Source organism: Drosophila guanche, unplaced genomic scaffold (genome assembly GCF_900245975.1).
Source record: "Drosophila guanche unplaced genomic scaffold, DGUA_6, whole genome shotgun sequence".
NCBI lineage: Eukaryota > Metazoa > Arthropoda > Insecta > Diptera > Drosophilidae > Drosophila > Drosophila guanche.
Genome location: NW_022995743.1, coordinates 5626807 through 5653507, shown reverse-complemented (window position 1 = coordinate 5653507; position 26701 = coordinate 5626807). Strand labels below are relative to the sequence as shown.

At 46.1% G+C, this 26701-nt stretch overlaps 1 protein-coding gene across 2 annotated transcripts in view; it reads left to right on the top strand.

The window, feature by feature from the left end:
* The first annotated feature begins 253 nt into the window (after positions 1-253).
* Positions 254-26701, top strand: part of LOC117592263 (5-hydroxytryptamine receptor 2A) — a 60440-nt gene continuing 33992 nt past the window's right edge. For both annotated transcript variants that reach the window (XM_034285922.1, XM_034285921.1), the window contains exons 1-2: positions 254-367; positions 495-564. The gene's annotated coding sequence lies outside the window, so the exon portion shown is untranslated. The remainder of the gene's footprint in view (positions 368-494; positions 565-26701) is intronic.

Here is a 26701-nt window from a genome sequence, read left to right as displayed (position 1 = left end):
GCGCTTGGCACGAAAAATTGATTGGAAATTTATAAGCTAAACTTTTTTCCACGGTTTGCTTTATGTTTGCGGCACACGAAAACCAAACTTTTTTGTTGCTGATTTTTTGTATGTTTGCTGCCATTTGCAGCTCTTGAAAAGGTCGCCCTCGAACATTTCATTGGCAATGCGAAAAAAATAGAAAGAAATTTTGAAAATCGGTTTCGTTTTCTTTTTTTTTTTTCGTTTTCTGGGTCCCAGTAACCGTTTGCCGGTTCCCCAGCTGCCTGTCAAAAACGCTGCTACGAGGCAGGAAATAGTTCGGAATCATTCCCAGTTCCAACTTTGTGCCGAGCGCATATCCCAGTTCCCTGTCGAATAAATAAAAGTGAGTCGAGCTGAAACTAAAATTTAGCAATTTAAAAATGTAATTGAAAGTTTTGCTGACTATTTTAAGGGAGAAAGTTTATTGTTGAAATCAATTTACTAACTTTTGGTTACCTTTTCTTTTGCAGTTCTGCCTTCAATCAATAACAAACGAATCGATGAGAATGTCTACGTTCAAGATCTTGCTGATCTTCTGCTGTAAGTAGCCACACTCTCTGTTCTCTCTATAAGCAAATCTAATGGTGGCTGGCCTTAGGTGCCGTAATGATGATGATGATGATAATGCAACCTTGTATGGTCGAGGGTCTGCGCATAAAGCGCTCGAATGTCCCTGCCCCTTCTGCTAATGCAGAATCGTGCTTGGGTCAAGCTACCATGGGGGTAACTCAAGCAGGCGGTGGTGGCGCAGCTGCCGAAACTGCCAGAGTTATGGCAACAGTTGCCAACACAGTCAGTCCTCCAGCTGTGGTCACATCCTCCACTCGCCAAGGGGATGCCCAGGACAATGATAAAAGTGGCGTCATAGAAGCCCCTACAGTCACCACGACAACAGACACTGAAACTGTACTTGACTCAGCCGTAACCGAGGAGCCACTAGCCGCATTGGCTCAGCGCAACTGGTCGCCTTTCGATAACTACAACATTTGGCCGGATGAAAAGGAGATGAAAGAGTTCGAGCAAGTGCGAAGCCAATACTTCAAAATGATGACTGAGAGCTTGCTGCAGAAATTCGACCATGACACGGAAATGGAGCACCAGAATATGGCCAGAGTTGAACGCTTTCACGCCCCAGAAAACGTCCCGTCCGAGTACTATCAGCAGCGCCAGTCTGTAGCGGCTCTTACCCCAGGACTCCACATGATGCAGCCAGCCATTGAGAAGCACCACAGCCGCAATGTATCGCCACTGTTTCAGTTCCTCAATGGTGCCGTGGACACGGCGCTGCAGAACGAGCACGTAATTATCGAACATGCTGGGGGTGATCCTTCGCAGGTCGAGACAGATAGCCAGGACAACTTCTACCTGATGGACGAGCTCAAGACCAAGCCAGCTGATGGACCTAACCGCAAGGAGAACGAACTAATCTTCAGCTGCCCCGTCCACTATGAGCAGCATGAGAATCGCAATGGCGAAATAGTCGACGAGGAGGTTATCTCTGTCGACCAGTGCCATGTCCAATAGGTTTCTAGATCGTGGTAGGAAGTAAGGTTTATAGGTAGCTAAAGATTTCGCTTTGCATTCAAAATTGTTAGGTATTTTCTGGGTGTTTTTTGGGTGTTTACATTAGGTTTAGGTTTAGTCAGTGTCACTTTATTGTTGAAATATTTATCCGTTTGTTTTGCTGTATTTTGTGTCCAAGCTTTGAATGCCAAAAAACGAACTCAGATTAGATTAGAGTGTAGGAAAAGGGAAACAAAAATCTATAATAAATGCAAGTTCAAGTTAAAAATTAAGAATTGTAACTAGTTTCGTATGAAGTGGCACGTGGCACATCAGCTTACAGGCTGCCCCATTGAACTCGAGGACGAGGTTGTGGATGGTGCATAGTAAACCTTCAGGAATGCCATTATCATGTAGATTGGCATTGGTTTCTTTCGCACTTCCCTTGCACACTGAATTTTCTACATTTCCTTGAAGTTATCCTTGCTCTCCGTTTCATTAACAAAATCGATTTGCTTTTGCTCTTGTCTAGCGGGAAAGTGTCCCATTGGGTTTAGGGCCACGTTGCCAAGGTGATATTGATATGCCGAGTGCGACAGCAGTGCTGCCACATGAGGAAGCAAATCTAACAGCCATAGATATGTGCATAAGAATTTATACATAATTACTTACATATAATGTACATATTATGTATGTACACCCGAGTATAAGCGAAAGGCATAAGTTTTGCCGGCTGCTGCTGTTCCATCTGCGACTGCTGTCAATGCTAAAAACAGCTCCTTTCATATACAATAAAACTAATGTAAATTGCCACTTGGCGTTCACACACGCACACATAGACATTAAATGGGGCACATAATGTAGTTGAAAGTCGAAAGAGCATTGAAAGACAAACCAAGCGTCAGAGCGGGTGGCATGGGGTGGCTTGGCCATCAACATAAATACAAATTTCGCTTTGCCACGCAATGTACATAATCTCTGTGTGTGCCACTCTCTGGGGCAAGTGACCTGACCCTCCATGAGCACCAGCAGAGCCGTATATATTTATTTACAAGCGTAAATAATAAATGCTCGTGACATCTATTGGGGGCAGAACACATTCATTCTTTTGCGCCAAGGTCCTGAAAGCATTGCAAGTGCATTAACTTTTGCCATAGTTTCGCAGAAAGTTTCCCCAGAGGCCTCTCAATAATTGCTTTAAATTCAGGCAATATAAATAAACACATTCTGTGGCAGCTATTCAAGTCGAGACCGAGACCGAGACCGGAGACCGGAGACCACTTCTGTTAATCTCTCTTTCCTTTTAAAATTTATGACTTCATTTTGAGGACAACAAAGACGGAGACGAGACGTTGCCAGGAGATTGCCAGTCAAGTGAGTCAGTCAGTCTGTCACTGAGTCCGTCCTGCCACGCTGTCATTCTCTTGGTTGTTGGCTTAACGTTATGGTTGTCATTTGGCAGCTTGTAATTATGCTTGCCACAAGTTGTTGCCAAAGTTGTAATCTAGATTTCACAGTCAAAAACCAGCAGCAAACTCGCTGCCCCAGCATCAAATTCAATTGAACTGTTGAGTCAGCAAAAAAGAGTCTCAGGGTTGGAGGATGGGAAGAAGTCATTAAATTCATGGTTAAAGTGCTGCACAGACAATACAATACAAAATTCCATTTAAAGTGTTGCATTGAAGGGGAAGAGGCCCGTATCAATGCGTGAGCGTCATTGCAGTTTTGCATTTTCTCTTGTTGGTTTACTCATTGCCGGAGTCAAATTTAGTTCAACTTGAACCAGTGGCAGTGGCAGAGGGGAAGTGATTCGAATGAGAGAATGCCTCCATGTGGTGTGCAAGTTTTACAAGTGAAAACTTTGCTGTCAGAGATACTTTATGTGCAAATTTCTGGTTTGGCTCGATATACACACACACGCGCAAAGATACACTCCCTAACATGGTCAGCAGTTTTGCTTGTTGCTGTTGTCAGCTGGCAAGTCATTTGCATGCACAGGAAGAGGAGGAGCTGCAGAGATGGGCCACTGCCAGGGCGAACAAATACCAGCGTGCCATCATGCATGCATGACAAACAAAACAAAACAAAACAAAACAAAACAAAAACCTAAAAAACAAGCGAGCAGCAGCAACAATTTGCAGCCTTATACTTGAAACACAAGCAGCCAGCCACACACACAGAAAACCAGCAACCAAAGCCTTGAAACAACTACAAATTGGTGAACAAAAAGCATAGCATTGGCATATAAATCACATTGTAAAAGGCAAAATTGAAAGATGCTGCTGCGGGTCTGGTCTTTCATTGCCATTGACATGCGGACATGGAGAGCATTAAGAGCCAACACCTCCTCCAGAACGCCATGGACACATTTGTCTGCCATGCAAATGATTTCTCGGTGCTGGCAGATGAACCTCTTTCCCTGTGTGAGACAACAGTTGTGGTAAATGCCAAGTCTACTGATTAATACAAATGTAAAAGCCAGCTCCTGCTGCGCTCCTACGTGACCACGGACTTCGGAAGTGTCTAAATGCCACAGAGAACAGACTCGTGGTCTGTGTGAAAATTGAATTTTCTCCGAGCAATTACAAGCTAGGGGAAAATAACCGAATGTATGCAAAGAATAATCTCCATCGAGCATAACTAAACGCAGATACAAGGAATCAAACGTAATGTGGCCATGTGGATATCCCTAACAAGCTCCATTGAGGAAAACCCTCACGATTTGCATGCATAAACAAAGATTATCAGCCAGAGGAGAGGGAGAGCCAGAATCGAGTCCAAAGCATTATTTACTGTACCATGAAGAACTAACAGAACGACGACAATAATGCCAATGACTGGCTTACCTCACCCACTCCCAACAACCAACTCCCAATCGCAGTCCTTTGCCCAGAATCAGATTTGAGCAGCAGCACAAACAACAACAAGCTGCCACAAAGGCAGGACATTTAAATGGGAATAAAGTAAAGTCTTCGAGCTAGAGATAAGCAGCGAGTCTCTCTGTGTCCCTGGCTTGGAATGTTTCATTGTTTATTGTGGATGATTATTATTATTAATAATTCGCACAATGAGAACTTAACACTTGGCCTCAGCTTGTTCATTTCTCACACGTAATGAGTTGCAGGAGGAGCTGCTCCTGCTCCTGCTCCCGCTCCTTGCTCCTGTTTCTGAATGTATTTCATCTGGCCGTGGACCGTGGGTGCCTTTGGTGGTTAAAAAACCACCTTTTTGCCGACATCAAGTGTTGATAAACTCAATAAGGAATTATGTCAAGTGGTTCGTTGCCTTGAAAATGCTTAAGCTGCCACGTAACCTACTCTGCCACTGGCAGAACTCTCTCACTCAACTTGAAGCTTCTCCACCTTGCCACCCTCCTTGGCCCTCCACCGCTTTCTTGGCTGTGACCGCACATCAGTTTGTGTGGACTTCCGACCGGACCGGGTCTTGGCTCGTAACTTTCTCACCGTTTTTTGCCGCTCGCTAAGTGCATTTTAATTTATCTTTCATGAAGATGCCAGTCTGCTCAGTGCTCCTCAAAGCTCCTCGCCACACCTTGCCTCTGTTCGCCTCCACCTTTTTCTCTCGGACAGTGCAGCAAATTACAACAAATTAAATTTCCCACCAACTTGCTCTTTGCCCACTGCGGGGACAGGTGATTATGCATATTTTAAATGCTCAACTTCCATCATGTTCTCTCTGCCGCTCTTTGCTCTTTTCGCTACTCTACCCCCTCGTCGAATGCGGTTCCCGTCAAAGCTCTTTTAATGGCCAATGAAAAGTGGGGAAAATAAATGTAAGGCAACGAAAGTTTTGACATATTGAACATTTATTTTTTAGCCGTTGCTTTTTTTTTTTGTTTTTTTTTTCCTGTTGACTCATAATTGATAAGTCAACATGCAGCATGGTGCATGTGCCACCAAATATTGTGAACTATTTTTTGGCCTAATCGCATTTGGAAGAGCAACAGCACTGTGAGAACTGTGCAGCCATTAGCTCAAAGTGCAGAGGGAGCAGCTGGAGTCTGTCTGGCAATGAAATCAATTAGACACTGGTGGGAGCCAAATATAAAATCACCGAAAATGAAGACATTTTAGATGTCTTTTGTATTTGAAATGTAAAATTTAAAGTAGGTATTATTATGCAGCATAAAAGATAGTTGGCCTGGCCTTTTGTTTTGCCGCTTCTCTGCCGCTGTTTTCTCATATAAACTGCATTTTGATTTATGTCCATTATTTATGGCATGCTGACTGTTGCCTCTTTGCTGCCTTTGACAAATTGTTGTTGACTTGCTTTGTGGTGCATTTTTGCTGGTTTATTGTTAACACATTTGACAGACCCCCCCACAAGGGCGCTGCTCTAGAAATAAATATTCAAGAAAGACATTTGCATAGAAAATATCACTCTACATCCGCTTTCTGGCTTGCTGCACTATGGCAGTGGGTCAGCGGTGAAAGCCCCAAAAATATTTTTCGGCTGGTCAAGAGGCCCATCAGTGGCCCATCGGTGGCAATTGGGCCTATCCCAACAACTGTTAAGATTGCCAGGAGCAGGACTTTCTCTTTGGCCGACTAGCAAGAGCGAAACTCTACACAGGGCCAAGAGAGCAGCAACCTTAAAAAGCTGGCGTCGACGTTGGCGCTTCGTGTTGGCCAAGAGCCGACGAAGAGGACTTCGTGCTGCTCCCACCTATGACGTAGACGCTGTCGACGTTGATGCTGGCGCTGCTGCTGCTGCTGCTGCTGCCGCTGTCGGCAGCGAGCTTCTGGCCTGGCCAACGCTTGGTGCTGATAAACAGTTTTCGTTTATCATCAGTTTGTCGATGGAACAGTGCGCGAAAGGACGTGCTCCCGGATCAGAGACACCCAGTAGACCCGTAGACCCGTAGACCCGACTCGCGTGCTCCACCAGAGACTCAGTAGTTGTGCGTACGTGCGTGTGTGCCCATGAGTGTAAGGTGTGAGGTGTGTGTAATTCGGACAAACATTGAGCCTGCTGCCCCATTACCAGCGCGGGTAAAGCCAGAACCGAGCTGAGTTCAAACGTTTTTTTGGCGGCATTTAGTTTCTCAGCCAAAAACCATTTAATTCAAATCAAAATTTGTCCATGTGCTGTGGAAAAAGTACAAATAAAAAGCAAACCCAGAGACAACAAAAGTCAGCAAAACAAAAAGCTGAATTGGTGAGTTTTCCGCACAAGATATTCAGCTAATTAGTTGGTTTTATGGTTTCCGTTGGAGCTTAGTTGTCAATCCATTCATGTTCTGGACGTGTGTAAGGATTTTAATTTGGGTTTCAAAATAATTTTCCATGCATATTTTATTGGCAGCAGCAGCAGCAGCAGCAGCAGCAGCAGCAGCGAGCGGGCGGCATAATTCATTCCACGAAATCTTTCCATTAAATTGCACAAGCAGCAACAAGCTTGTGTCGTGTCTGAGAGAATTTTGATCACGAAAAGTGCGTTCCGACATGGGGAAAAGTCAAGAATTATGTAAATGCAAATCATTTTTTTTTTTTGTATTTTTTTGCATGCAAACAATTTTTTGCGCCATTATGCGCCATCAAGTATGCAAAGATATGTTTTCACGGAGCCTCCCAAGCTCCCAGGACAGGTAGCATCTCACCTGACTGGCGGCTTCTGACATGCCTGCCTTAGCCGGTAGAACATGAGAATGTTGAGATTTATGTGAGCCACTGACAGCTGCAGGCACTGATTCGAACTAGGATGGATGGATGGATGGATGGATGGATGAAGCTCTAGTCTCTCCTGCTTGCTCCTGATAATCCTTCAAGCTGAACTGCGAATCAGTTTTGGCAGTTGTCGTTGGCTTTCCCATTCCGTTCTATGCCTGAAAGTTGAAAGTTTTCTGTGATGTAATCGCATTTGCTGGGGCTGTCTCTTTAATTAAATTTAAGAGACTGCCAACAGAAAGTACGGAAATTTGCTGCCTCCTGCCTGATGCTCCGCCCTGCCTGCCATGCGTGCAATATTTAACTTTCGAGTTTTGCATTCCATCCACGCACCAAAACTTGGCCCACACACACACTCGTACACACTCGTACACACGCACACATGATCCGAGCTGTGTCTCCGGCTCTGGTTCTGGTTCTGATTCTGGCTAGGACTTGGGCTTGGAACTGCGTTTGGCCTCCGACTCTGGCTCTGTCCACAGCACTTTTTATTGGTGGAGATGGAAATGGAGATGGGGCAAATCCCCGGCATGCTTTTAGTAGACAAAATATGCGCCTCGGGCGCTAAGTTCTTCTGGGCGACATTTGTTACTTTTCCCCCCTCCCCTCCTAACGGCTCGTCCCGTGGCAAATAAGATTAACGTTGCTCAAAGTAGTGAGCCCCCCATAAAGCCCAGTGGAGTGGGCGGCAGATCCTATTCTGACACTGAAACCGAAAACTTAGCGTAAACCCGAGCCAAAGCCAAAGCCAAAGCCAAACGACGCACACATGCCCGAGGTGTTTCGCTCAACATCAAGTGGCAATGTGGCACGTATACGCGTCGCCCTACGCATCTCGCGTGGTTCCACTTTAGCCAAGAACATAATATGCGAACAATGTTTGGAAAGTTCCGCTGGTTTCGGGTCGCAAATCTAATGCACAGGCCCCTGGGCCTGGGCCTGGGCCTGGGTCTGGGCCTCACTGCGCATAATTTAGGGTTTAAATATTTTTATTGCCCCAACAGATGCCGCAACGAGCCGAGTTTTACGAGCTTGTCCGTTTGTCCATCGGTCAGTCAGTCAGTCAGTCAGTCAGTCAGTCAGTCAGTCGCTGGTTGAGCTGCATTAATCCTCTGCAACCATCAAAGGCTTTCATGCCACGAGCTGTGACGAGCCTAGGCTCTGTGGTTCTTTTCACGCTGCAAAGATGACATTTCCAGATCAGAGCCAAGACTGGCTCCAGCCCCCCACTGGCCGCAGGCACAAAATGTTAAATATTAGAATTGGCACTGGCCCCTGAGCAACTTTTAAGCAGCTTAAATGCTAATTAATTTCTGGAAAGAGCCAAAACAGAACCCACCACTAAAGTAATGGAATTGTCAACATTTGTTGGACGTGGAAGATAATTTTGCTCGTACTCTCAGTTGTATCTCCCAGCCGTCCGACGACTCCATTAACATTTAATTTTCGCTGGTGCTCCATTGAAATTTTTGGGAGCCACTTCAACGAAATAAATTACAATCAAATGGCTGCGCCAAGCCCGCGAAATGTGCTCCGGCAGCAGTAAAGTTTTATATTTCTGCCTTTAGAAAGGGAAAAAATTATTAAAAAATTGTGTGTAATAAAGGGCAGCGACACACAGCGACTGACAGCCGGGCAGGAGGAAGTCAGATGAAGAGCAGACATTAACCTCATGCAGCAGGAGCAGCAGCAGGAACAGGAACAGCAGAAGCCCCAGCCCCAGCCCAAAAATGTTTAGTCATAAACATATTAAAAGCTACTTTGCATAAACTTTGGCCGTCAAGGCTTCTACTTCTTAGAAGCCCGCTCGTTGCCGCGTCTGCCGCGGCGGGGACACATTCTCTCCATTTGCGATTTATTGAAAAGGGAAAAGCAAACGGCGAAAAGCCATAAAATGCGAGCTCTGGTGTGCCCTGGGCGGGGGTGAAAGGGCTATGGCAGCCGAAACTGAACAAAGCCCGAGCTGGGAGTGGGATTGGGACTGTGCTGACGGCCGCTTGACGACCTGACGACGACCAGTTGACGACTGACTGCTGGGAGGGTACGGGCACCCACTCTTTATTAGTCGGGCCAGCTGACTGGTTAAAGGCTTCATTAAAAACACATTTCATGCACAAACGTTTTGGCCATTCGAATGCAGCCAAAACAAAAGTCAATGTGGAAAAAGGAGTAAACGAAAAACCAGCAAATGTACGATAATATTTTGCATTTGAGAGGCAGCTGTAAGCGCAGTGGCAGAATATACGGAACAACTGACATTGGAGCGTGAATTTACCAACAATGTGTGCCAACAATATGAAATTCCAGCTGATATCCTTTCTTGAAAAGATTTGTCTGTCAGCCATGGCACAATGGAAAAAACTTTGGGGGAAATACATTGAAAATGTTTAAGCAAATCCAAACTATTGTGACATGTGAACAGAACACTGTGAGAAGTGGCAGGTTTATTGGAGAGGAGGTTGCACATTGAAACGCCAAACGAATTGAATATTTCAAGTTTCCTCAAAATATTACACACTTTTCTCTTGTAGTTTACAATTTCGCAGGAAAAGCTTAGGTAGCAGTTTCAGGAAAATCTACATATTTGGCAGCAGCTTAAATTAGCTGAAAAATACAATTCTGGGAAATATCTGAGCCTGTAGAAGAGGAGGCACGTTGGGGGCCCTATCCTGTCCGACTTTCCCAGCACATTTCCATGCTGACTTTAAAGAGGGTCCTACGGCTGATTGGATTTGGGTAAATATATTCGTGTAGCTTAGTTTATCAAAGCTGCGACTTATTTGTTTTCTGGCAGGCAGTCAGGGGACAGGGACAGGGCCAGGGCCAGGGCGTTTGCGTGTCAGCTGCTGGTGTCTAAGCGCGGATAAGAAAAATATTTACACTGCAACAAAGCGCAATGGGGCGAAAGAGCAAGCAGTCCCGTCAAGGAGCTTTGACCAGACGACTGACAGAGAGAGAGAGAGAGGGAGAGATCTATCTGTGTGAGTACATAATCAAGTTTCAATTTCCAGCGAAACAAAACAACTTCACCGAGTGTCGTCTGGAATTTGAAGCAAAGCCCTCAGTGACTTGGGATCGGCAGGGGGGGATCGGTAGTATGTGTGGGTGAGAGTAGCTACAGAAAAACAGCAGAAAGCGAAATAGAAATAGAACGAACAACGGTGGCAACAAAGAGAGAGCCAGCAAAATGTACACAAAAGGCTGCAGTTGACAGCAGGCAGGCTGCCGGGGCAGGACATGGAACTCGGCCGGGACGCTGACACAGGCAAACTCACACGCACACACACACACACATCAAAAGCACACAAGCTGCACGCATCGATGGTCCTGCTGCTGCTGTTTCGGCTTCTGTCGCTGGCCTCCCTGCAGCAAGTAGCAGCACCCGGCAGCACTCAGTTCATTATGCCACTAGAACAGTTTAATGTCGTTTAAAGAGTCGCCTGCCACAGAAGAGCGCGAAACAAAGCCACAAAATGTGGACAAAATAGGAAGAGGGCCTGGCCCTGGTTCTGGTTCTGGTGCTGGCCCCCGAGGCTGCCGCAAGGGTTCTCTGGCTGCGGACAATGGCCGCTCCACATTGTGAACACTCTCTCTCTCTCTCTCTCTCCCTGTGTGTTCCAGTGTGTGTTTCGGTATATAAGCAATTTTCCATTTTTTTTTTTATCCTTCTTTCTGCTTCTTGAAGTTTTCGCTTTTCGCTTTGTTACACGCTGACAGGCGACGGGCAACGGGCAACGGCCAACTATGAAAGCGAAACGTAATGAAAATGGCAACAAACAAAATAATTGAAATTTGGTTTAGCCATCCCAGCAGCAGCAGCAGCAGCAGCAGCAGCAGTAGCCATGAAAAAATTGGCCAAATGAGAACGAATGCCAGAACAAAAGGAGCAGCGGCAAGATGGCCGGAACCAAACCAAGACAGCGGCGAGCGAGCCTTTAAAACCGCACCCCCAAGAACACCCTCCCATAAGGAGAAATGCTAAAAAAAAAACCTCAAGAAATAAGCCAAGGCGGTTTTGCCTTAAGCCAGAAACCCAGACATAGACGGACCGAGTGGAGCAAGGGGATCGAGCCGTAAGCAATGCCCTGGATGACAATGTCGTCGTATTGTGTGGAGATTTGTCAGTTGATTTTGCTTCAATTTTCTTCGTTTCTTTCCGTATTTTATTTTTTTGTTCGCTCGTTTCTGTGGAAACTTCCTCGGCCGTTGCAAATTAAATTTTCCAATCCGCAACGCCCATTCTTTATCAGCTTCTGCCTTGGCTTCCACTTCCACTTGAGCTTTCAATTTGACTTTGACTCTAACTGTGACTGTAAGCGACGGGTCTACGGGTCTACGGGTTTGCCTAGCTACGATATTCAATTTTCCAATTTCGTTTCATTTTCCAGTTAAAGTGAAATCTTGTTGCCCGCAACACAAAAACAAGAAGCGTTCCATGGGGGAGAGCAGAGCTTGAAGCGTGCATAGTGGAGCTGCTTCAGCGTGGAGCTCCCTGTGCACTTCAAGTGGAAATCTCAGCTAGAATCTCCTATCGAGTGCAGAGTCCAATATTTGGCCACTTTGTTTCGGTTTCGGAGAAGTATGCGGAGATTGCCTTAAGCCGGAGCATCCTCCTGGATGCATATCAACTTCAGAAACACAAACACACACAAGCGAATGCAAGCGGAGAACATATATTCAGGGTCGCCTCGTGCCAAAACAATCAAAACGGAAAAACATGGCCAAGAGAAAGCTCTGCAAAACGAGATTCCAATACGGTTTAAACTTGTCCAAAGTCTTGGCCAACTCTCTGCCACATCCGCACAACGCGCTGTGTGTTGCCAGGAAACTTGCATTGGTATGTGTGTGAATTTCTCATGCATAATTTCAAGTGTTGCCTACTTTTCAGGGCACGCCTTAAATAATTCTTTCGGCTGGCCAAAGTTCCTTTAACTTCATCTGCAGCCTGGCCCAAGGTCAGAGCTAAACGCAGAGGCAAGGGCCACAGCCAAAAGCCCAATTAGTTATCTGCTAGTGTACGTGTATTGTATTTGTAAGTGTGTGTGTGTGTGTGTGTGTGTGTGTGTGTATGTGTAATTGATTTGCCTAATTACAGGGAAAGGCAGAGGGAACTCTGTCACAGATACACGATGGGGGTGATTACGAATCCAAGTCTAATTGTAGCCAACAGGTAATTGGCTGTATCATTGCCTGTCCCCTCACCCATACACACACCTTCACAGGCAGCACATCTTGTGGCAGCTTGTGGGGGTCACGTGTCGTGGCGTGGCGTGGCGTGGCGTGTCCCTGTCGCCTGCTCAGGGACGGGGTGCCAACGACAGCCGCAATTCCTATTCCCATTTGTGTGCACTGTGCATTTTTCATCATCAATTTTCGAGCGGGCGACAAGCTCAAAGCAAAAGAGACTCAAACAGCGGGAGAGTGGGTAAATCCAGAGTGCGAGTGAGATGAAAGAGCATTGCACACGTTGACAGCATATCATAGATGCAAAAGTGCTTTTCATCCCTCCTCTAAAGCCCCCTGCCCACCGTTTCAACTTTAATTTGGGCAAAATTCTCAGACACAAGTTTCTAACCTTGAAGTGGCGCTGGCACTCTGCCACGCCTATTGAAAGGCAAACGCCTTCTTTGTACTCTTCATCTCACATCAACATACCACAGAATTTCTTGTCTGGCCATCAAACGCAGACTTTTTAATGGAAACGTGTTTGTTTTACCAAATGTAAAATGGGCAAAAAAGCCAAAAAGCTCGTAAAATGCAGTCCAAAAACTGACAGAGAGCGAGAGAGGGAGAAGGAGAGTGTGTTCTACCTTCCATCTATCTGCAGCATATGTCAAAATTTAATGGTCGCAACACCCCACAGAGAGAAGGAGCAAGAGCAAGACCAAGGGGAGCAATAAAATTAACAAAACTAGAGGCACAAATTACAGCCAGATGAACCATATCTTTTCTATGGCATTTCAGTTGTGGCATCATTACCTTTTGCTTCCATTAAAGCCTTGTCTCCGACAGCTCCAGCTCCTGGCTCACACACAACTTTCTCCTCAATGTTTTATGGTCAACAAAACTTTACTCTTTTTTATGGCCTGCCAGAAGTATGGCTGATAAACGTAGACCAGAAACAAAGTTATACCAGAGCAGGGATATCGACTGTAGAGATACCCGTGTGCAGAAAGTGACGCCACTAAACATAGTTTTCTAGTTTATAGAAGGAGTCTGTCTGTCTGTCTGTCTGTCTGTCTGTCTGTCATATGTGAATGTTTTCTCATGGTGTGCAGGGGATTGTTCCTGATAGTTTTCGCTTTGTTGTTAAGATTTGTTTGGCAGCCTTACACATGAGACACATCCTCCCTTAATCGTGTGATACACAGGGTACAAGAGAATCAAAATGTATGGCGTTGAGCAAGTGCATGGCTTCCGATCAGGTGGAACTTTGTTCGACTTCAATGTCGAAAAGGCAAAAGTTGTTCCTTTAATTGCCACGACAGTCGGAGAGACGTTTAAGTTAATTATGCCTCGATTTGGCTGCGAGTAAACAAATTAATTAAAAAGCAAACACGTTGATGATCTCTCGCTCTCGCTCTCGCTCTCTGCCTCTGCCTCTGCCTCTCCCTCCTCTCCTGTTACTGCCAGCAGCTGCCAGCAAATGTTGACGATGCGATTCGCCTTTTGTTTAACTTATTTATGTGTAGATTCCTCTGACTCTGCACACATTAATGTTAATTATTGAGGCAAGTGACAATTTGAGTGATTTCACTTTGGACAACAAAAATAACAGCCAGAGCAATCAGAGATGGGGAGAAGAGCGCCACAGAGAAGCGCCAGCAAATCATTTTGACCAACACTCTTTGGCTTTCGTGTAGGAGGAGTAGGAGGAGGAAGTGTTCTGTCATTTGGTATCTGTTCAGCATGACATATGAGCTACATACTATTTCTCTTTTTTTTGGGGGGGGTTGTTTTGGGTTGTGTTTGTTTTGTTGTATTGCTGCGACAACGTGGCCGCAACGTTTTCCCCGTGCAGCCACATTGCCAATTACCCGGACACACAGGCAGGCACGACACCGATAGAAGAGAGAGAGGGAGAGAGGGAGAGAGAGAGTGAGAGCGAACGCGAACGCGAATCGTGTGAAATGTCAACACTGTGACATGGAAAAGTGGAAATGGTAATTGCGTGTTAATTGCTTTACGCGTTCCAAGTGCTTTCAGCATTCGCACACGGGGGCCAAACATACACTCTCTCTCTTCTGTCTCTTTGTATTCTTTCACCCCAGGAGGCCTGCCTCCCCCAGGCAACGGAACTAATCAATCTCCCACTGTATGGCAATATCCACAGCCATAGCACTCGCACAGACATGGACGTAGACATAGAAATTGCCACAGATACACATTGGTGCAAGTGAAAATTGCGTTTGTCGGCGTTGGGCCATTGCAAGAGCTGTAACACGTTGCGTATGAGCAATTTCTCACTGCACGTGAGTGTCTCTACGGTGTTGCGTGCTGTGGTGTGGTGCGTGCCTATTGAATGCAATTGATTTCTCAGCAATTTCTCTCTATGGAAATGTGCAGCGAGCATGAGAGGTGGAGGTGTCAGCGGGCAGAGGAGTTGGAAAGGAGTCGGAGAGTAGGCAGCAAGTGTTAAGAGCTATTGATAACGTCAATCAATGCTAAAAAATGTGTAATTTAATGGACAAGAACATACTTTAGGCATTGGCAGATGGAATGCGAAAAGATTGGCATGGAAATTCATTGTACAATTTATTTAACTCAAGCAAAGAACACTCAAAAGCCGACACGCTTTGTCCAGTTTCTCGTAGTCAAAAGTCACTTGTAATCTGCTCCCACAGTCACTCTGTCACACAAGTCACTCCATCTGAGAACCATAAACAATTCAGAGGGCATTCAAGCCTAAATTCATTAACTATGATTGTGATTACGCAGAAGCCATTCGATTATTGACATGACAATGCCCCTCCCCTTTGGGCATATCATTTTGGGTGACATGTCAACATGTGTTCCAGCCCGGACCCCGCCAAGCCAGCTTCAGTTAACCCTCCAAAGACATTATGACTGTCAACATGTTTATTATTCACCTGTGCACGAACACAGAGAGAGCGAGAGCGAGAGAGAGAGAGAGAGGCCAAGTTATTAAAACTTTTGCACATTATGCGAGCAGAACAAGAGGAGAGGTGAGGTGAGGAGTGCCTGGAGAGCGGATGGGACAAACAATTGGCAAGAGCAGCACTTGGGTAGCTGGGCAAAAAATGTAATAAAAGTTCACAAAATGCGACGTGTTTGCTTAAGTATTTTTCAGTTAGAAGGAGGAGGCCAGGAGAGCAGCGCGTAGCTTGTTTCTAGGGGTAGATGTCGACTTCGGCCCCATGCTGATTGTGATAAATGCGACAAAGACATGTGTAAAATATGCTTCATGTGCGTTATTATTGCGTTTTATGGTCCACGGGGATGGGGGGACTCTGCTGTGGGCTGCCAACCCACCTGACAATACACATTCCGAGATGTCGCCGCGAGGACTTCTCCCCCAATTGTCTTTGCTGACTTGTCGAAAATGCTCCAAAGTGGTTGAATATCTTTGAATATCTTGGGGCTGCTGGCATTTCGAGAATGGCGGAAATTTATTTTTTAATTATAAGTATTTGCACTTGAGGATGGGCTCTCGCCGGAGCGAGATCATTGCGGTCCCAGGCGGCCATTTGCGACCCCAGACCCGGAGAGCCGCAGAGCCGCAGAGCAGTGAGAAGTGAGAAGTGAGCATTCGCTGGCGGGAGTCGACAGAGAATCATCTCTCCCCATGGCCACATAATCCACAACGGGGAGCCCAGAGCAAACATCGCACCGAGGCAAACACATAATCAAAGGAAGCCTCAAAAAAGAAAAAAAAAAGAACAGATAAAAAAAGCAAAAACAAACCGGGAACTGGAACCAAACAATTTCCCTAGAGTCGAGAGTTGAGCATACATATATAAAAAATGGGTAGCAAAAGCTCACAGCTAGATTTTGTTTGCCTAAAATACGCGTAATGCGTACACACTCACACACAGGCACACAGTTATACACAGATTTGCATGTGTATGTGTGTTTGCTGTGCACAAAGACATGAGCAAAAGAAGACATAAAGCATGTTTGCTCAGCATAAACGGAAAATTTAAACAGAATTTAAAAAAAATAAAGGCAGCCAGAGACAGAGAGAGAGAGAGAGAGAGAGAGAGAGAAACACACAAACAGCCGAATGGTTGGGAGTGAGAGATGAAACAGACAAAGGGGCAAACATTTTAATAATAGCACAAAATGCCCCAGAATGCCCCAAAAACGAAGCCACGCCTCATCCTGATCCGCAGTCAAAAGCAAAGCCCAAACTTCATCACTTCAATGGGGAACAGCTTGTTTATGATGGAAGCCCAAAGTCAATCCGCACCCAACGAACAGCCAGTGCTTCCCTTTCATACAGCCATACTCGTCTCGTACCCGTACCATTTCGTTTGAGGCCGCATTCCCATGGCGCGGCTGAAACCCTTTTTTGTGTGTGTGTGTGTGTGTGTGTGTGATGTTTTGTGTGGCTTTTCAGAGAGAGTTATCGCATTGAGAGCGCCTTTGGGCCATCTGCAATTAAGGAAAGAGTACAGTGAAAGCTTCCATCAACGGAGTAGTACCTGTCTGCAGCAGGGCAGCAGTTCAGAAATGTTAGACATTGACGGATTAAATGAATGAAGGAATATCCACTAAGTTGTTGCCACTGACAGCATCGCTAAGAATAGCAGCCAAAGAGAATTCCCATCGCAGCTGGGAGACCCAACTGCAGAGATTTTCCCTGTTGCTAATTGTTTCGCTGTTCGCTGTGTGCACTTTGTGCGGCAGCATTGCACCCGTTTTGCAGCATAATCAATTAAGCAGAGTGCACTCCAATGTGCGGGTAGGGCCCGGGCAACACGAGGAGCTCGAAAGCCGGCCAAAGTAATGCAAATAAATGTTACCAACTTCAGCGGCTGCTGGCATACGCAGCGTATACGCAATGTAAGTGCCACTTGGTGGTCGGCTCTCCCTTTTCCCCTTTTCGGGTGCTTTCTTCTCTCTATTTTATATGAGTTCTGCTGCTGGGTATTTTTTCGCTCTCTTCCTTTTTTATGCTGCTTGCACTTAAGTCTTTCATTTCATAAAATAAACCGTACAAAAAAAGAAACAAGCTGAAGTGGGCAATGGGAAAGTGGAGAGAGGCGCCGCATTAATTGCATTTTAATTAATTTCTGCTCCTTTCCTCTCGTGTGCATGTGTTGCATATGTAATTACCGCTGCAGCGGTAATTGCTTTGGCCAGGTAACAGCCATCCTCCGCACTTAATGCACTCCGTTTACGGAACATGAACAACTTTCATGCCAATACGCACACACAAGAGTCTGTGTGATGCACTCAAATCCGAGGCGGGGTCACAAACCAAAGAGGTGGCAAAACGCTCTCGAGTTCTGCCTTTAGAACTGAACAAGAAGAATTAAATCCATTTGGATTTGGACTCTCTGAAACTCTCGGCCAAGGTCCTGACATCTGACATTCATTAGATGGTGGCTTCGGCCCCACCCTGCATGCCATTTCGGCATAATAATGCGATTAAAACTGCCACTGTTCAAGTGCTCGAGCAACAGTTGCAGTGGCAAGAACAATAGCCAGGTGGAATCACAGGCAGAACTTCAACGAGGAGCAGTACAGGGCCGGGGAGAGGACCAGGGCCAGTGAAGCACCCGACAGCAGATTCACTAAGCTGGCCAAAGCCTAGAAGAGTCTCTGTCTATCTGTCTGCCAGCCCCTGTCTGCTCAGCGGCCATTGCCGGCGGCCATGTCGAGCAAATAAACAAACAATTAAAAATAAAAGCGCCATGAACAGAAACTACTCTGAGGCCACCCGCAGCGGCACAGCGAAGTGGCCATGCCCTCTACACCCGCCTCAATGCACAGTAATACTTACTATGCTTAACGCCAGGGCAAAGCCACTCGGAATAGTCACAGAACTCGACTGGCAATCCTCCCGACTATCTTTGTGAGGATAGCGAGCGAGTGGAGGGACGCCGGGAAAGAGTTTCAGCCGTGCCCGTTCCCGTTCCCGTTCCCCGTGCCGTATGAGTGTTTTGTCTGTAGCCCTGCTATACTCTGGCTACACGAGAGCTTTTTCCTCTATAGCTCTAGATTTTTTTGTTTTGCCATCCCCCTAGTGGCTCCGAGGGACAGGTAAACAGACACACACACACACAGCGAGAGGGAGAGACGTGTGGAGACGTGGAGACTTAAAGTGCGTAAATGAGCAAAATACACAGCTACACACCTACACACCTACACGCACAGGGACAAGGGGAGTCTTAATGGTGGATGGTTGGGCACACAGACCAGGGGCAACAGCGATGAAACAACAACAACAACATAGTGTGGCGGCTATTATGCGTATATTTAACATTTATTTCAGCCAGACAACGTGGGCTGAGTGTGAGAATGAGTGGCAGGCACACACACACAGATATACACACAGATATACACACACACACACCGACACGATACCGACACAGTACAGAGCATAAATCTCATCGTGCATTCATCAATGTCAGGCCACAAGTTTGCTTTTCATTTGTTATGGCTTTGCCGCTACTCGGTGTGTGTATGCCTCTGTCCTCTGTCCTGTGTCCTGTGCCTGTGTGTGTGTGTGTGTGTTTTTGTTGTATTTTTTAGCACATAAAAAGCCAGAGACTGCATAGAAATCTTTTACGAGTGTCGCTCAACGAATTTGCGCCGAAGACAAAGATAAACAATTGACAATTTATCTAACCATCGATAGCAGCAAAGTGAGGATAGATTTGTGACTATTCTTGCACCGAAAACTAAATATAAATTAATTTGTATATTGAAGATTAGTCACAATAGACAATGGACACAAATAAAAGCCTCTAGATAAAGAGCAAACGCATCTCGCACTTACGAACATGTGAATTTAAGGACGTTCATTGGTTTGCCATTCTGGCCATTCGCATTTGCTTTAGGACTAACACTTATTCGCACATCATGCTCACATTTGCACACACACACACACACACACCTATACAGCTCACCCATACACGTTCAATGCCTTGAACTTGGGCTGAAAATATGCTAACGGTGAGGCCATTGCCAAGAGGCAGGAGGCAGGAGGCAGCAGGCAGAGACTGAGTGATTGTTCTCATGATTCAAGGAATTGATTTGCATATGCACCCACTGCCCTGTGCCCCCCGTACCACTCCCCCCCTGCTGACTGCTGCCCTGAAGCAGCTCCTCTTGTAAACGAACAGAAGAACAACTGCAATCGAAATGGTTGCCTCTTAAAACTTCATGGCATTGGCAGTAAAAACGACAATTCCCGAGCGCAACTGTTCATAAACATTGAGTGTGCAAGCGGCAGGCAGAGGCAGCAACAGCAAAGGCAACAGGAGAGTAAAAGCCAGCCCCAACGGACGTTGGGGGGGTTGGCTCTCTAATACCCTAGCAGTTTTATCGAGAGTTCAGGCTACAACAAGTGGATTGGATTATCCTTTCACTAATTCAAATTTTCGTTTTTGCTGAAGCTTCCCAAGGTTAAATCTTCCTGTGACTGTACAGCAATGTCCTTTGACTATTTCATGCCCATAAAGCACACCTAAGTTTGAGTAAAAGCAAACTAAGCAAGGACAAGCCTCTCCCTCTCGACAGCTCTCTTGATTCGGAGCAGAGGAATGATTACTTTTGTGCCTGGGCACGCTTCAGGGAATAATTAGGATACCCCGAGTGAAGCGTATGGCAAAGAACAGAGTCCCGTAAGCAAACATGGCATGGCCATGGGGGGGCTGGTGGGCTGATGCACAAGTCGATTTTATTTAATTGCGCACAGCCACAAAGTGCAGGCCCCAGTCTCACTCCACCCCCTGCTGTGGGACAGTGCAACCAATTCTGGTTTTACGAGCAGCAGGCGCCAGATTCTAGCCAGCCAGGCAGCGGGGAGCTATCGCCATTGTCAACATGAGCGCACCCACATTAAGCGATTCATTCCAGGCCCAACAGCATTCGGTCCCCTGTTCCCTGTCCATGAAATGAGATGACAATGGCTGGAAAAAGGCCAAAATTGTCCCTGCACTATAGACCCTTGGCAGGGCTCGAACTTGTTTTGGCCGTGCTCCCAGTCAAGCAGTTTGGTGTTGCTGTTACTTAAAGCTGGCTTAAGCACATCTCACTCTCATGTCGATAAGTTTTTACCAGCTTCAAGCGAATGCAAATGAGTGTGGAGTGCCTCTCGGCATGTGCCTGGCTTCACACCTCCAGTCAGTCACAGTCGATTCAATTGGAACGTTCAAAAGCTAACAGGCTGCAAAAAAACAGCCGAAGGCTGGATACTCACTCCAGCCATTTTGGGGTTTCCGCTCTCACACACACTCTCTCTCTCTCTCTCTCTTTGGAGCTGCCAAAACCTGAAATCCAGGAGAAAGTATAACAAGCAAGACAGCAGCAAATCATTTGTAAACACCCGACATGGGGCACGAGGCACGTGAAGGAGCAGGAGCAGAAGCAGAAGCTGTAGCCAGGCGGCCGCAGGGAAGCCAAAACACAAATCAAAAGATAAACGGTCAGCCAGGGAGAGACAAAGATGAAAAATTGTGTGCGTATGTGTGGCTAGGGAGGAGGAGAACAGAAGTGGGTAGCCAGGGGAATGGCCCTCGACAGCATGTTGCGTAAATAAAGTGCGAATTTCCAGAAAGCTCTGCAGACAAATGAGCGACCACTCAAGATGACAAGTGACCGTCCATGATCGAAGGCAACAGTGGCGGTGGCAGCTGGAGCTCCCACTCATCTGTTAGTGTCAAACATATGGAGAGGCGTTAGGGGGACCGGGTCGGGACTCGGGTCCCTCCGCTTGAGGGTTATGCCAATGAAGCTCTCGACACAAAACTTTGCAATATAAAATACAGCAACAGCAACGAAATTCCCCAAAAGCAAATTGAAAAAATGTTTCCCGGCAAGCAGAAACTTTCCCATTCCCCATTGCTTGTTGCGTCTTTTACTTGATTTTTTCGATACCCTTTCTAGGGGAAAGTCATTAAGAATGTGCATAGAATGAGCAGAATATTTAATCATCTTTCTGTATGGCTTTTTTCTCCAAGCAAAGATATTCTCAGGCTGTCCAGATTCTAGTTTCTTTTTCGCATAAACCTGAAACAGGCTGATGAGCCTGCAAGAGTATCCAAAGATTGTGTCCCATCTGTCCATTTGTTGTCTTGTTTTTTGTTTTCTGGTGGATTGGGGGTGGGGGGTTTAGCCCAAAACTTTGGGCGCTGCTTTAAATGTCGATAAAAGTTTGTTTGGTAATAATATTTACCTCCCTCTCCAGCTTCGTCTCGCAAGTCCTGGGGCGCTGTTTGGCTTAATCTGTTGGATTGCTATTTTCAATAATGATTATTAGCCGCATCTAGCACGGAGATGGAATGCTTCCGAGAGAGACTGAAGGGCGGATGAACGGTTTATTGAAATATTCAACATATTTAGCATGGCCCTCGAGCAGAAAACTTAATTAAATACATTAAAAGCTGATTAATAACAAAACGAAAATCAAACATCAGGCTGCCGAAGGGCAAACATTTTCCTCATTAATATTAACAACTTCATTTAAGCCTGCACCATTCTACCATCCCATCCTCCCATCCTCCCATGCTTCCTGCCCCCGCCGGACTCCGCCAAAGTGTCCACCGTCTGGACAAATTATTTTTGCAATTATGCAAAGTAGCTGCTAGTCCCGGGCATTGTTGATGCTGCTGCTTCTGGCGCTGCTGCTCTTGCCTCCCTCCACCCCCACCCTCGCGATGCGTGCACAAAGTTTGATATTAATAAATTTTTAATCAAAAGCCTCGGCCTGGCGTCAACTTGTGTGAAGTGGTTGCGGTGGGGCCAAGGCTCAGTCAGGTGGCCCAGCCACACACAAGCTGGCCCGCGGTTAATGGCAAACTTCTGCCTACCCCGCCAAAGCTTAGCTTAACCCTTTAAAGGCGGGTTCCACGCTCACCGGAAGTCAGCAGAGCTCACGGCGTTAAGTCTAATGAAAACTCATATCGTAGTTGTCAGGGAAAGACCGCGGCACACCCAGATATTTCAGTTGTTACTCTGAGATTGTAAATATCTGTATCTTCAATCACAATCAAAACAAGTCCGAGGGTTAACTGACTTACATGCATGTATGTACACATGTGCTGCCTGTTCCCCTTGACTCTTTTCCACACCACACCCCATCGATGTTGCAGGATAACCCCTACACCCCTCCCTCCATTCGCTTCACGTTTATTTGCATGAGAAAAGAAATCACGTCGCACACGTGGCCGACACACAAATCTTTGAGGCATGCCAGGCGGTGTCTACATGCACACATACCTTTGTACATAAACAATTTTTCAACCATGCACACACATATGTATGTGTGTATGTTCCCCTTTTATGTTCTCAGAAGCGTAAAATCATCTTTAAAATCATTCGACTCGGGTTACATTTTCGGTGTGTACTTTGAAGCACGCTTAAGTTGCATGAAAAGTTGTATCCCCTTTTATGCTGGCTTATCTCCCCTTGCTGCTGCTGTTGTTTTGCTGACTAATTGATTGAGGAGTGCCGAAAGTGGTATGCCGCAACCCTGACACCTTCAGGCAGCAGCAGCAGCCCCCACACTCGGCTGTCCGCATGCATATTGCAAGGAGATATGCACCGAGTGTTGCAGCTGCTGCTGCATTACCTGCGACACGGCGGCAAGTGGCACCCAAATAGGGGCAACGGGGTGTGTGGCAGTCTGTGCAAAAAGCATGTCAAGCTGTGTGGCACATATAAAATTTATGCGAGCCTCGCAAATGGGCTGAAGGTTACACCCAGATACACACAGGGACACACGCACAAGGCTCATAAATTTTTATTGTGTGGTAAAGATGGCCTGCTCCCCACAGTCGCCCCATCATCACTGGGCTTATTCGTGTTGGGAAGACGACGATGTCCGGCCCAAGGCCCGAATAAACAACAATCCATAGCACACTTTTGGGCGCACACATAGCATAGAAAGGATCTACAGGAAGGATGGTGGAGGATAGGGTCCATGGGTACACACACACACACAAAGTAATGAAGCAAAGTGCCTTCGCACGCCATTCAGCGCGAAATCAACTGGTCCTTGAGTCCCCCAGTTCCCGGGTACTGGAGTAAAGATTGCAGTTGTTGTTGTTGTTGTTGTTGCTGTTGGCAAATAAATTCATTTCACTGTCTGGAAACGTCGGGACATAGCATCGCGGGGTCTGACGTATGGACAGCGGAGGGAGGACTTCGTCGACGGATGCCTTCGCCCTAGACATGCTGCTGCTGCTGCTGCTGCTGCTGCTGCTGCTGGTGCAGGAAGTGTTATTTAAATGCAGGATATTGTATGAGGAAATTTATATCATTCCGCCCTGACATTAAAGAAAATATAGAGCCGCACAACAGCGCTTGGATGCTGGCAGACAGCGCTGCTCAAAAGTAATTAAAAGCCAACAATTCCGGGCCATATATTTTATTGCGGCTCTCCTCTCTTCACTCCCGCCCATCTTGCCACTTGCTAGAGTTTTGCGTTCATTGTTTCAATGGAATAATCGAATATTAAATATTTCAATTTGGCACTTGCCATATTTTCGACTATTTCGGGCTAAAAATATATTTAAATGATTCATGCACTTGTGGCGTGCTGAAAACCTCTTGAAATATCGCAACATTTAATCGATTTGCAATCCAAACCCATTCCCAGCTCGACCAATATTTGTACCCTAATTAAGCGCGCGGCTTCAATTTGTTACGTTCCAAAACATTTTCAATCTTCGCTTGGCCAATGCGAAATTTACCCTCACGCCAGGCAGGGGGATCTCCAAGCAGCCAATTGATTTGCCAAAATGTTGCCATGAATATGTTTTTGATTATATTTCTTTATATTTATCGATGCAAAGTGTTTGTCTTTGTATGACATGCGCTTGATGACAGCAGAATGTCAGAGGAATTATACAAAAAATAGTTTATATTTTTCCACAAATTGTCAGCATTCGAAATGTGTTGAATTCGCATTTTGCTGTTTTCATTGTAAATAAAATTAGATTTCCAGCTGTCATGACCACAAGCGGGAATCCCTTTGACAGTGTATCCCCGGTTGCGAGTAGTCCGCGTACTGAACTCTCCCGGTTTTAGTTTTTCACTTTCTGGTTTTGTTTTTTAGTTGCAAAATGCATTGAAATTGATTTTTTCGCATAAGCTAGAGTTTAAATATTTGTTCATTTCCATGTCAGCTTTTTATTTGGTTGGTTTTGGACAGATAGAAATACAAATGGGAGAGGGCGGCCCTTTCCCTTTTGTATATTTTCGTTTGAACATAATTGAACAAAAACTGCAGGCCATTGAATATTAATGAGCAATTAGAGCCGAGTTCTCGACAAAAACTAATAGCTATGACCAGGCTAATTGCCATTCGAATGCCCAACGCTGCGTATGGGTAATAAACCATTCAGAGAAAAGAGAAACTCAGAGAGAGAGAGAGAGCGAGAGTAAGCCAAGGTGCCGGCACAGACTCGAGCCATATAATTCATTTGCAGCAGACTGATTGGCAAAGGAAAAAGCAATTGCAGGCCAGAGCAAGGAACTGCAATAACAGCACGAGTAGCGAGGAAGGGAGGGAGCATTGTGAAAATGTGAGCTTGGAAAATGGGAAATGGAAAATGGGAAATGGGAAACAAAACAGGCAGGCAATCGAGAGCTGATGCTGTATACATAACAGCTTGCCACCGCAAGTGCAAGCGGGGAGTGCAAGTGGCACTGCGGGAGTGCGGCACTGTGCGGCATGAGACATGGAGGTGGCAGACAGGCTTGCAGGCGGCAGTCAGGCCAATGAAAGGCCGTTGAGAACTGGGTGGGTGGGTATGCGGAAAACAAGGCGCAAACACTCTCGACTGCAAAGATAGAGAAGAATGGCGCATGAAATGAAGCGGAAGTGGTGCAAAGGAACCGACAACAAACAACTCATACAGAGCCCAGAGCACAGACAGCGTACGGGGAAGGGCTAGGGTTGCTGGGTGGTCCCCATTCAGCCACTTACACTTACAGAACCGGACTAATATGTACATTAGTATCTTCGGAATGCATGTGAACAGCTGATAAATGTATGGTCATGTCTGCATCTCTATGATTCTGTGTGTCTGTGTGTGTTCTGTGTGCGGTGAATCAAATCGAGCGTCGCATGAAAAATGTATGCCATTTATTTTACTTTATTTTATTCTATTCCATTTCATTCACTCTGCACCCCGCTCTTACGAACAGCAAACAGCTGGCATTGTCATTGGCAGGGGGCAAACAATGTGACATCGCCGCTTTGGCTTGAATTCGAGGAAAAAGCTGAAATTTTATAGGCCACAAACACACACACACAGAGGCCACACACTCATGCATTACAATTGTGGGCAGCCGGAGTAGATATTTGAGCTAACAGAATGTGCCCCAAAAAGTGCATAATTATTTATATTTCCCTTGCTTGCTGCTCCCAATCCATCGAAAACACTTCGTTCGGCCATTCGCTTGATTTATGGCAAACAAGAACGAAAGGCAAAGATAGAGTGCGTCTGGTGACTATTTATTCGCCAGGAATTCTGCCGGTAGAGCAAGCGCAAGGCTCGTGGCAGCAAGGCAGCCACAACTATTGCATAGATAGGCAATTTTCGTAATTGCTGCGATGCGGATATGACTAGGTATAGGGAGGGGATAGGGGATAGGCGATAGGGGGTGCGACAGAGCAGAGTGCGGTGAACCAAAGTTGATTTATAGCCCGGTGAGCGTGTTTGTGTTTGTGTGACTCAGCCTGGTCGGCTGCTTCAAAGGACACACTGCATAAATATGCGATAAGCCCACCTTTCCCCTGTACCCGCACGACTATAAAAAGCGAGTGACATGCTCGTACACAGAGATAAACACACAGACAGACACAGACACAGATACACAGATACAGATACAGATACACAGTTGGCATACAGTTGCATAATGCATGCCGCAGGCGAGGGCTGGACAAGTTACGAACCGCAACAAGTGCACTCATCGCAGATGCGGGGCCAGAGACGCTTTCACGATACCCAGGTGCATCTGTGTGTGTGTGCGACATGTGTCGTCTTCACACTCAAATGCACTTCAAACGAGCCACGCTCACGTACTGACTCTTACCCATCCATCCATACAGCCATCCAACCTTTTCGTTCGTGTGCACTCCCCTGTGCCAGGGCCGCCAGAGTTCCCTTGGAGCACTCATGGGCTGGCATAAACTTCCGCATTAAATCGACTTTGAACTTGAAAATGTTAGTTACATGGTCACTCACAGACACAGACACAGACACAGACACATAAGCATATCACGGTAAGTGGCCTTTGAAGGTTATTGTGCGGTGGAAACCATTTCCATTTCTAAGAATCCCTGA